Source organism: Amphiprion ocellaris, chromosome 22 (genome assembly GCF_022539595.1).
Source record: "Amphiprion ocellaris isolate individual 3 ecotype Okinawa chromosome 22, ASM2253959v1, whole genome shotgun sequence".
NCBI classification, from domain to species: Eukaryota; Metazoa; Chordata; class Actinopteri; family Pomacentridae; genus Amphiprion; species Amphiprion ocellaris.
The window spans coordinates 5,831,614-5,844,622 of NC_072787.1; the positions used below are offsets into that span (position 1 = coordinate 5,831,614).

At 39.7% G+C, this 13,009-nt stretch overlaps 1 long non-coding RNA gene across 1 annotated transcript; it reads left to right on the forward strand.

The window, feature by feature from the left end:
- Positions 1-467: 467 nt before the first annotated feature.
- LOC129347969 (uncharacterized) lies at positions 468-3,425 on the forward strand. Its single transcript, XR_008600338.1, has 2 exons — positions 468-597; positions 2,899-3,425. It is a non-coding gene; the product is annotated as an uncharacterized LOC129347969 (long non-coding RNA).
- The last annotated feature ends 9,584 nt before the right edge of the window (positions 3,426-13,009 follow it).

Consider the following 13,009-nt stretch of genomic DNA (forward strand, 5'->3'; position numbering starts at 1 on the left):
TAAGACCAGCACACGGAAAGCTGACATTAAAAATCACAGGGTTATGATCAGAGAATACGTTATCACCGATCTCAATATTCGACACAGACAATCCATAAGACAGAACCAGGTCTAACGTGTGTCCGTGTTCATGTGTGGGACCCGACACACACTGAACCACATTAAAAGAGGCAATAAGACTTAGAAAGTCCTTCACCAGCCGCTTATCGGGACAGCACACACGAATATTAAAATGCACAATATTTCTCCTGTCTGGATTAAATTTCAGAAATACAGTTTAGATTTACTAAATATTCCAGGAATTCTTGCTCTCAGTTTGACCATAGAAATGAACTTGTTGTTGAGGCAGTTTGTGTTTGAGTTTTTCTGCCTCGAGCTTCATCACCAGTGATGTTCAGGACTCATTCTTGTATTTTACACTCTCTGATGTTTTCTTTTCTTCATGTCTAGTGTGTGAATCATTTCTGGTTTGTCTCTTCAGTGTCTCATGTGGTCCTGCAGCTTCTCCTCCTCCACCTCCTCCTGAAGCCTTCATCTTCTTCATCATCAGCTGCTCAGTGACTCTGTTGGACGTCTCACCGTGTGGCAGCAGCTCAGGTCAGTGGTGAAGATCCTCTTTATCAGCTCCACACCCACAGACGTAGTGAACGCAGCGTCTGTTGTTGTGCTAATAAGAAGCTGCAGCTGAGCAGCAGCAGCTCTGTTCACTCCAGCCTCAGTCACACATGGAGTCAGAGCAACACTCTGTCAGAGCTGATTCCTCAATGTTAGATCTGATTAATCTCTCTCTAGTAACAGGTTATGTACCACAGGCTTTTAAGGTTGCTGTAATCAAACCTTTACTTAAAAAGCCCACTCTAGATCCAGATGTTTTAGCCAACTATAGACCAGTTTCCAACCTCCCATTTCTCTCCAAAATTCTGGAAAGAACAGTTGCAAATCAATTATATGAACATTTACAAAGGAATAGCTTGTTTGAAGAGTTTCAGTCAGGCTTCAGAGTGCATCATAGCACAGAAACAGCTCTGGTGAAAGTTACTAATGACCTTCTCATAGCGTCAGATAATGGACTGGTCTCTATACTTATTTTATTGGACCTTAGTGCAGCATTCGATACAATCGACCACAAACTTTTATTACAGCGACTAGAACATTCTATTGGCATTAAAGGGACAGCACTGGACTGGTTTAAATCCTACTTATCAGACAGGTTCCAGTTTGTGCATGTCAACAATGACTCTTCTGAGCATACTAGGGTTAATCATGGAGTTCCTCAGGGTTCTGTCTTAGGACCAATACTGTTCACATTATACATGCTTCCCTTAGGCAACATTATTAGGAAGCACTGTATTAATTTCCATTGTTATGCTGACGACACTCAATTGTATTTATCTATGAAGCCAAATGAAACTAATCAGCTAGCTAGACTGCAAGATTGTCTTAAGGACATAAAGACCTGGATGACCTATAATTTCTTACTACTAAATTCAGACAAGACTGAAGTCATTGTATTTGGCCCCAAACATCTTAGAGAATTGCTTTCAAAGCATATAGTTACTCTGGATGGCATTACATTGGCCTCCAGTACTACTGTGAGGAACCTCGGTGTTATCTTTGACCAGGACATGTCCTTTAACTCGCACATAAAACAAATCTGTAGGACTTCCTTTTTCCACCTGAGAAATATTGTGAAAATCAGGAACATCCTGTCTCAGAGTGATGCAGAAAAACTAGTCCATGCATTTGTTACTTCTAGGCTTGACTACTGTAATTCCTTATTATCAGGTTGTCCCAATAGCTCTCTGAAATATCTACAGCTGATCCAAAATGCTGCAGCCAGAGTACTGACGGGAGTTAGCAAGAGAGATCATATTTCTCCTATATTGGTTTCTCTTCATTGGCTTCCTGTTAAATCTAGAATAGAATTCAAAATCCTTCTTCTGACATATAAAGCTCTTAACAACCAATCTCCATCATATCTTAAAGACCTGATAGTACCATATTATCCTAGCAGAACTCTTCGCTCTCAGACTGCAGGCTTACTTGTTGTTCCTAGAATCTCTAAAAGTAGAATGGGAGGCAGAGCCTTCAGTTATCAGGCGCCTCTCCTGTGGAACCAGCTCCCAGTTTGGGTTCGGGAGGCGGACACCCTCTCTATTTTTAAGACCAGGCTTAAAACCTTCCTTTTCGACAAAGCTTATAGTTAGGGCTGACTGGGGGACCCTGACGGGGTATGCTGGTGTTTTCATTTGCACAACTGACTTCCCCTCTTGACGTCCCTTTAGTTTGCCCCTAGTTATGCTGCTATAGGCCTAGACTGCTGGGGAACCTCTCTGGATGCACTGAGCCCTTCTCTAACTACCTATGTATTTACTACATATACCATTATTGCATTACATTCACTCTGTTTCTTTCTGTGTCCTTTCTCCGAGTGTCCCTGGTCCCAGAGCTGGATGCTGGATGCTTCAGATGTGTGGCTGTGTTTTATGGTCCTTGTGTCCCACCCCCCCACCTCTCTATCTCTACCCCTCTATCTCTACCTCTACCCCTCTATCTCTACCTTTCTACCTCTTCTGTCCCTCTCAACCCGCCCGGCCAGCAGGCAGATGGGTCCCCCCACATTAGAGCCGGGTTCTGCTCGAGGTTTTTTTTCCCTGTTAAAAGGGTGTTTTCCTTGCCACTGTCGCCTTTTGGCTTGCTCTGGGGGTCAGGCATATGGGTTCTGTAAAGCGTCTCGAGACAATTTGACTGTAATTGGCGCTATATAAATAAAATTGAATTGAAAATTGAATTGAACTGAGAGCTCTCAGCAGTTTTCTACCCATTTAAGAACAGGACAAACCGAACAAGCTGTTGTATCGATTTGTCCACGATTTCCTCTCATGTGTCCATTTTAAGGAGTTTGCAGTCAACCAAGGCCGACTCAGAATCACTCCCACCGGGAAGATCTGTGAAGGAAGGTCCACCCGGCTGGTCCAGAAGCTCCGGTCCAGCAGAGCAGCGTCAGGATGGAGACGTAACCGGGTGAGTTAACTAGAGAGGCGACACATTCACATAGAAAATCCAACAATTCCTTCTGTTTTTACAGTTTGTGACTCTGGTAAATGGTGTCATTTTTCAAAGCTGGTGGGTTTTGGGCTTCACAGATTGAACCTAAATGCTTTTCTTAAACAAACTGCTGAGCTGCTGCACAGTGAAATGTTTGAGTGGAGCTCAGGATGAAAGCATCAGAGCTGTTTTACATGTTTTTATGTTCAGCTAATATCATTTCCTCTGGACAATGTTTGTGGTGTTAGAAGTGGACGTTTGTAGGGAGTTTTCAGTTGTGATACTTTAATGCATAAATATTTGCAGTGGTGGTTTCACTGCAAGCATCTACTGATGTCACCAGTGAAGTAAATAAAAACAGCATTTGTTGAACTTTACGCCTCTCAGTGTCTGCAGTTAGTTTAGCTGAATCAATGCAAAGATATTTCTATTTTTCTACATGACAGGAATGTCAGTGAAATCCAAATGCTAAGAATAAACAAGTGATCTGCCTGGTCACAGATCCCACTTTAATCCAAAATAAAGACTTTGCAAGGAAATGAACTTGAAATATGAGCCACCAGTAAAAGTTGTGATCAGACAGAAGGGCCTGTATTTTATCTTTGGAGAAGTTTAACATGTAAGTTTGTGCAGCTGATCAGTGGTGAGGCCTGTGGATGACTGGAGATGTGTGTGGACACTTAGACGAAGCAGCAAATGTGTTGAAAATGAGTTGTCTTCTCAGAGTCTTGAAGATGTTTTGTCAGAGCTAAGAAAGAAGTAAGAGATCCTGCAGGTGATTGTTGAGTGGTGTTGAGGAATTTGAATGTAGAGGAATAGCAAAGAGATTTTGAAGATATTTAAGCCATAAGTTGTATTTTATTTGTTTGCTGTTCTCTCCCATTTGTAGTGAAGAGAAGTGATTTGACATGAAGAATGTGATTTGTGTGGCTTTGAAATTGTGTTAAAATGTAAAAATGAGTGATGAGGAGAAGAGTGTGACTTTTTAGTATTGTGTTTTTTAGCGTGTTCTTTAAAAGTTGTAGGTAGATTATGTTCTTTTTTTGATTTTGTGGATTGTTTTTTTTTTCTTTCAGTGTTGATGTCACCGCCTTGACGAATAGAAGAAAAGCCTGTATTTGGGTATGTAGGACCGGTAGTCCAGAGGTAGTGATGGTGGTTTGGAACCTGGAGAGTGCAGGTTCAATCCCCCACTCTGCTCAAGCTTTTTTTTCACATTTGGGCAAAATTCACCAAAAATCTTCTTGAAAGGCTCTTTACGCTCTTTACGCTCTTTACGCTCTTTACGCTCTTTACGCTCTTTACGCTCTTTACGCTCTTTACGCTCTTTACGCTCTTTACGCTCTTTACGCTCTTTACGCTCTTTACGCTCTTTACGCTCTTTACGCTCTTTACGCTCTTTACGCTCTTTACGCTCTTTACGCTCTTTACGCTCTTTACGCTCTTTACCTTTTTCGGGCAACTTCTTGGTTTTGCTGGAACCACCCTTCAACTCCAATCCACTGACACTCCACACCACAGACCACAACCTTTCCACTCCGCTATCATCCTCCGCAAGGTTCCCAGTGGGGATTCGAACCGTGACCCTCCACATGACAGACACACAACCTATGTGTGAGCTATCTTTCACACAAGCTCCTTCGTGGACTTTGTTGTAATGATGGTTGAAAGAGTTTGTCATACAGCCAAAGTATGTATATATTGAAAATAAAGCTGCTGTAACAATGTAAATTTCCCCTGGAGTGGGGAGAAATAAAGAACTTTATCTTATCTTTATCTTATCTTATCAAGTGTCAAAAGAGCCCTGGGCTGGATTCGAACCAAAAACCTCCTGGATGAGAGGCAGATAACTTACCACTGCGCTATCCTTCCTACTGGGTGTAACTGTTAGTTTTCGTAAATGATGGTACACAAAACTATTAAGGAGGTGAAGATAATAAAGGTACTAAGGTGGATTTCAACCAGGGACCTTCAACATGCCAGGCAAAAAACTTACCTCTACACCACCTGTCCTACAAGATATTGCTCTAACTTTGCTTAAATAATGCTAGCAATTAGTACTGGAGCATCCAAAGGACACATAAAAAGTGTGAGTGGGGATTTGAACCATGGACCTTCAACATGTGAGGCACAGAACTTACCTCTGCACCACATTTCCTACAAGATGTTGTTGTAAATTGGCTTAAATGATGGCATCAATCAGTACTGGAGCAATCAAAGGACAAATAAAAGGTGTGAGTGGAGATTTGAATCATGTGAGGTACAGAACTTACATTGTAGGTTTGTTTCTGAGACTGAATACACCCAATCTCATCTCATCTGCGAAGCTAAGCAGGGTTGGGCCTGGTTAGTATTTGGATGGGAGACTACCTGGGAATACCAGCTGCTGTAAGCTTTTTACTTCTCCTCACAACCTGAACAAGACACTGCTGGTCATTCACTAGAGACAGCTATCAACTAAAAGCTCTTGGTTTCTTTATTATACACTCTATGAGGTGGATAAGCTGCAGCTCATGCTGATTTATTGCTGGTTCTGGTTGTAGCCAAAGAACAAAGGCATCACCTGTTGGAGCAGCTGATGTCCTGCAGCCTCTTCACCACAGAAAACCTCTGACAGCTTCAATTCTTTACACTCTGACTGCAAGACACCAATCACATAGGAACATATACATGTGTGGAACAAAGAGCTGAGCTGACACTCAACATGTGTTTGACCATTTATTGATAAAGACATTCAAACATGTCTAGAGATAGAACACCAACGCACGGTGTAAGAAAGGTCAGAACAGACTTCACCTGCTCGGGAAACTGAGGTCCTTCAGGATGCAGGGAGCAATTCTGAGGACCTTTTATGGTTGTGTGGTGGTATCAGCCATCCTGTATGGAGTGGTCTGCTGGAGCAGCAGCATCACGACTGCAGACAGGAAGAGACTAAAGAAACTGGTTAAGAAAGCAAGCTCTGTCCTGGGCTGGTGTTAGACAGGAGGATGATGACAAAGCTGTTGTCTATCATGGAGGACATCTCCCACCCCCTGCAGGAAACAGGACCATCACCGGCAGCTCCTTCAGGGACAGACTGCTTCACCCACGATGTTTAAAGGAGGTCCTTCCTTCCTGCAGCAGTCAGACTGTGTTCAATCAAACCTGCTCCCAGTAGTTCAGATCACCCATGAAATAACTGCAATAAAATGTAAATAAGTCAATATGTGCAATTTCACAAGGTTTTTTTTTTTTTTTTTTTACAAGCATTTCTATTACTTCTCTAAGGAGAAAGCATCTATTTATATCTGTGCACTGAGTGCTGCTTTTCTTTTTACTTTTTTTCCTATCTGCTACTGCCACACTGAAAATTTCCCCACTGCAGAATCTACCTATCCATCCATCTATCTATGGTCCATCTACCTCCCTACCTATCTATCCATCCATCCATCCATCCATCCATCCATCTCTCTCACAGGTGTGGGGGCTGATTCACCTGTTCTCAATCACCTTAATCCACGAAGGCCTGGTTCTTCATTCTTCCACTCTCTGCCAGACCAGAGACTTTGAAACCAGAACCTTTCTCCTACAATTAGTCTGATTTCCCCTTTTTGTTTTCACCTTGGTTTAGTTATCCTTTCTGTGTTGGTTTTAGTTTCATTCGTTAAATAAACTCCTTGTAATCTTTGACCTGTGTCTGCAGATGTCCTGTGACACCAATGATCCCATCTGATATTTAGCATGTTTTCAATTATTGGTCCCATTTCTTAAAAAAAAAAAAAAAAGCCCCCTGAAATCTGATCAGATAAATGAATGTGAAACTACTTTGGGTCGGCTGCAGCTGCCTCCCTCTGATCTTGTTCCTGCCCACAGCACAATCTGATCAGTGAAACACTGAAGGACAACTTCAGCATGTAAAACATAAATAAGCAAAGGCTGCAACTCGTGATTATTTTAATTTTAACTTAACTTTATGTGCTGTTCAAAAACTTTATTTTTTCTGCAAATGTGTAGTGATTCCAAATCTTGGTTATTGATCTCCTTGATTACAAAAAAAATCTGTATCGACCCGGAAAAAAAACAAACATGTCAGGCACCCTATGATGTTAACTGTTTGCCTGAATGTTTTTGTTTAAAATCCTCAGTAATAACCTTTGACTGGTTGCTCTTAACCCTGTAAAACTCACTGCTGCAAAAATACAACATCAGCTTATTTTTTAATTACTATTTTCTATTATATATATCTGAAATAAACCCTAATCTGGGGTCTGACAGCAGCGTGAGGTCAAAGAAGCTGCCATCAGCTGCTGCACTTCTGTCCGTCCAGCAGATGGAGCCATGGAGCTGCAGTGAAGTGAAGAGCAGCACAAGGCAACCACCACTTCCATCCACTGACGCATTCAATTTGACTGACGCTAATGTTTTATTGACTTCCAACCACTAAACCAATAAAAGCTGCAAGCAGCGTTGGACGAGTCCTCGCATCCGAGCGGCCCGACTGGCCCACGCATATCCACCAGGAGGCGCTGCAACTGAGAGAGTAAAGTTTCAGGCAGATTGGAGCATGTACAGGCTACTTACACAGCACTTCCTGTTTCATGGCGAGAAATCCAAAATGGCCGCCAAGTGGTGCAAAGATGTGATTAGGGCCGGACTCTGATCATACATGTAAAATTTCAGGCAGATTGGAGCATGTACAGGCTGGTTACACAGCACTTCCTGTTTCATGGCGAGACATCCAAAATGGCCGCATTCTGCTGGTCACCATGGCCACACCGTCAGACTGTTGCACAGTATTTTGATAACCTTTGATCAACCATGACTGGTGTCCATCCTGACCAAATTTGAGCTCTCTCGTGGTTACGGTGTTTGAGTTAATAGCTTTTTAAAATGTCCAAAAATGACAAAATGTCCAAAATATGAATCATATTTCAAAATGGCCGCATTCCGTGGCTCGCCATTTCCACGCCTTCAGACTTTTGCGGAGCGTTTTGATAACTTTTGATCACCCGTGATTGGAGTACATCCTGGCCAAATTTCAGCTCTCTTGGAGTTACGCTGTTTGAGTTTATAGATTTTAAAAAATGTCCAAAAATGACACAAAATTGTCCAAAACATGACTCATCATTCAAAATGGCCGACTTCCTGTTGCATTATGGGTAATGATGCAAGAGGCTTTTTTGTGCGTCTTGATGAGTTATATATGTGTGCCGAATTTCAGAAGTCTAGGTCGAACGCTGTCCGGGGGCTGAATTTTCGTAATTTTCTAGGGGGCGCTATTGAGCCATTTTGGCACGCACGCGTGCCATTCCCCTAAAATATCAAATTTTTCGCCAGTCCTGATGTGTGTGGCGATTTTCATGCGTTTTCGTGTATGTTTAGGGCGTCAAAAATGCGTTTTCCCCGTCCGTAGAAAAAAGTATAATAATAATAATAATAATAATAATAATAATTCCTAGGGTTTCAATAGGTTCCTCGCACCACTTCGTGGTGCTCGGACCCTAATAATTCTTAGGGTTTCAATAGGTTCCTCGCACCACTTCGTGGTGCTCGGACCCTAATAATAATAAACCACAGGGTTTCAATAGGTTCTTCGCACCGTTGGTGCTCAGACCCTAATAATAATTCCTTGCATTCCAATAGGGTCTTCGCACCATTCGGTGCTCGGACCCTAATAATTCCTAGGTTTTCAATAGGTTCCTCGCACCACTTCGTGGTGCTCGGACCCTAATAACTATTGAAGAGCACGTTTCTTATTTCCCATGTTTGTCTGTATCCCTATATACTCTTTGCTTATATTCTGTGTTATGAAACATTTAAACGGTGCTGCTACATTCATAAGATGCTCTACAAATACAGACTGATGTCATTTTCACATGGGGTTGGTGCAAATAAAGATTTTATGGATTATTATGGATTTTGGCAAAGTATGTCTTGGGGTTAATTGGTAAAGAGGTCAGTAAAGAGGGTGTGCTTATGTAACTGGTTATGAGGTTTTATTGAGAAATAATTTATCAACAGTTTTGGGACCACTGTTCCCTCTAAGCTGCGCGCGATACTTTTTTTTTTTTTTTTGCGCATTTATCATCTATTTTTTTTTTTTTGCCATTTTCGAGTTTTTTTTAACTTGAGTCACGACTCGATCGTTTTTCTCAGGAGGTTGGACTTTAGCCTTTGTGCTGGAGGGTTGAACCCTCAGTTCCAAGACTTTCAAAGCCTCCAGACCTCCCGAGTCCTCAGGACCTGAGCTTTCACACACTCTGAGGGCTGAAATTTTCTAAGTCCCACTGTAGTTCTCTGTTAGATTGAACTTCCAGACAGTCCAAGGACTGATATCTTCTAAGTTCCTGAGTACTTCTCTGTTAGTTTGAACCTTCACACAGTCTGAGGACTGAAATCTTAAAAGTTCTTGAGTGGTTCTCTGTTAGTTTGAACCTTCAGACAGTCTGTTAATGTTTCGATTAAATCTTTAAGGTTTTTCTTTTTAAATGTTTTACCACCTTTTAATGTTTAATTTTCTTTTTAAATGCTTCATTGTATTTTCTGTGTAATTCCTATTTGAAGTTTTATTGTCTTTCAGATGTAATTTTCTAATTAAACATTTAATTTTTTAATTAAATGTTTTGTCTATTTAAAGGTTTAATAATCTAATTAAATGTTTTGCATTTTTTAAATGTTTAATATTCTTCTTGTTTAATTGTGTTTTTTAAATGTTTAATTATGGAAAATATTTTATCTGTAATTTTTTAATATTTGTATTTTAAAAATTTTGTGTAATTTCATAATGACATGTATCTTGTTGAATTATCTAATTCAATATTTTGTCTGTTTAATATAATTTAATTGTATTTAATGTTTAACTCTATTAAACAGACAAAATATTGAATTAGATAATTCAACAAGATACATGTCATTATGAAATTACACAAAATTTTTAAAATACAAATATTAAAAATTACAGATAAAATATTTTCCATAATTAAACATTTAAAAAACACAATTAAACAAGAAGAATATTAAACATTTAAAAAATGCAAAACATTTAATTAGATTATTAAACCTTTAAATAGACAAAACATTTAATTAAAAGATTAAATGTTTAATTAGAAAATTACATCTTAAATTTCTTAAATCTTTTTAAAAGTTTTATTGTATTAACTTTTTTTCCTTTGATGTAATTGCTTTTTGTTATGTAGTTTATTTCTTTAATCTTCTTTTTCTGTCAAGATTTTAACCCCAACCTTAAAAATGAAGTAAACCCTTAAATCACAATGAAAATACTTCTGTTGTCACAATCATGAGTTAGTCAATTATTCAGTTTATCAATTCAACTTTATTTGTTTAGCACTTTTTACACAGATGACAAAACTAAATAAGCAAAGAGAAAAAAAACTATGCTAAAACTATGATTAAAACTCAAAAACATAAAAAAAAAAAAAAAAAAAAAAAAAAAAAAAAGATTTAACATGGTAATAAAATATGTTGTGTCCAGGGGATGGAGGGAGTTTATTGAAGTCTTCTTGGGCTTACATGGTAAATTATTTACAATATAAACTTGATATTCAGTCTAAGGAAACTGCAGAGTGACAGAAGAAGCAACAATATCTCCTGTTTTCTCCTTTAATGAGTCGACTCTTCTTGTGCTTTCAGACCAAAGAACTACAGACTCTTCACAACCTGCTCAAACTCTTGGTACAGGACCTCACCACATGGGTCAAGAAGGTTTCTGTCTCATTACTACTCTGAAGCTCACCTTCTCAAACTGCTGACAAATGTTTGTGCTGCTCTAAAGTCTGGTCTCCAGAACTTCCTAAAAACTCTCAAAGTCTCTTCTGCTGCAGGTTGCTTTGTAGAACTGTTGCAGAAAACCCCACTAAACCACATGGAGGGGCCTCAAGATAGTCGTCCAAATGAAACCCTACAAAAACCAAGCTGGCACAACCCAAACACTAAAGTCTCCTGCAGCCTACCAGAGAACCTCTGAGAACACAGAATCAGGACAGGAACTCTTACCTTCTGGACAACCAACGTTGGTTCACAAACAAGAATACAGAATGTGTCTGACCAAAAACCTCTAAAGACTCACTACAGCCAAAATAAAGACACAACTCAGCTGCATCAAATCCACTAATCACTGCACACATTAGCACCATGTGCTAACTGTGGCTAAAGAACCACATTTACCGAGACAACTATCCAGTACAAAGCCCTAAAACACACCAAGAAACACATTAAAGACGATTTTACTGCTGGAAGCTGCAAGCCAACGCCTAAAGAACAAACTGAAGCAATGGAGCCAAACCCAGTTCACTGGTGAAGAGAAACAGAGGAAATGTTTGTCTGCAGCTAAATAAAGCAGGAAGACACTGAGCTGCTCAGGTGTTCCTAATAACACCAAGCTGCTCAGGTGTTCCTGATAACACCAAGCAGCCACCTGGACAGCCAATAGGAACACAGCTTCCTGGAAGTCCAGAGGGCTGGGTTAGTGAAGGAAATTTAGTTTAAAGTTGAGGCAGAAAGTTAACAAAGAAAGTTGAAAACCACCTTCTGATACCTGAAATCTCTGAGTTTTCACACAAAGAACACTTGAACATGTCAAACTGGTTCCATAGTAGAACCATCATTGTAAAAACGTCATAGTATGGTGTGTTGCTCAAAAAACATTATGACCCGGCTGTCAGGGAACAAACATGTAAGAAACACGAGAACAGAGAGAATCCAACCAGTAGGTCACAGTTTATCATCATCTAATCATCTCCTGAAGTCCATATGGTGAGAGACATCAGTATCTGGTTGTTCATTTACCAGAGGATGCTTATAATCATGCTGATGTGGTCTGTACTCTGCAGTATTTTAGTGACTCAATAAATGCCTAAGTTGTTTTTTTTAAATGCTTTTTAGTTTTTAATAAACATTTAACAGCCTATATGTAATCAATAAATGGCCTTTGCCTATCTTAAGAAAAATTCACTCAGAACTCTGATATGTTAACAGTACTAAATAAATCAATAAATACATGCATACACACAAAAATAAGTTAATACATTAACTGTGTTTAGATAAGATTTAGATTTAAAAAAAAGTTGTTTATGTTTTTGCAGAATCCAGTATTGCTCACTGGTTGGTCGTTACATTTTATTAGTTTGATTTCACTATTTAAAATGATGCCACCTCTTTTCAGACAGAACCTGTGATAATAAAACAATACAAAATTTTTAGGTCCGTGTTAATAAAGCACTTAAAGCTTTAAGTATGGCTAAATGCTTTTTTCAAAATTAAATATATCACTCCTTAGGTGGTAGTGACCCCAAGTTCAGTAAAGTTGGAAAGATATTCACAGATTCGGACTTCCAGCATCAATAACTCATTAGATATAGGTTGTCAAAACATAAACGGTGCCTCTTTCTCATTGTTGCAAGGCAGACAATGTGCTACAAGCCCAGTTTTATCAAAAGTAGCTGTCTTTCAAGCTACAGGAATAACATTGGTGTCTATGGAGTGAACAGGGTCCGTCTGCAATTTGCAAAACCGCTGCAACAGTAAAGAGAGACAAATATTCAATAACTTCACTCTTCTACATTGTAGTGTCACTAAAATCACTGCAGCCTTCAACTGGCTCCTGTTGACAAAGTGTTTTAACAGAAATGTAAATGCTGTAATTTGATTCTTTTAATGTACCATGTAACTTGAATGGATGTGATGCTGGTGTGACCACAGTGCACACGTCTGATGTTGCTCACAGTGGTCCAAGGGACGCTCAGGGAGTTTGTGTGTTTGCTCACACTCAGGAAAAATTACAGGGAACACTGGTAGTGAGTCCCACATCTGTGACAGGGAGAATCAAGAGGCTGTTGAAGGGCCCTGTGAAGTTGGTGGACAGGATCACAGGATCATGTGGCAGATTGTCCATCAAAGCAAGCTGTCTGAAACGATTTCTCAGGAATAAATGGTGGAGTTGTGGACATTTACTAACATGTCAGCA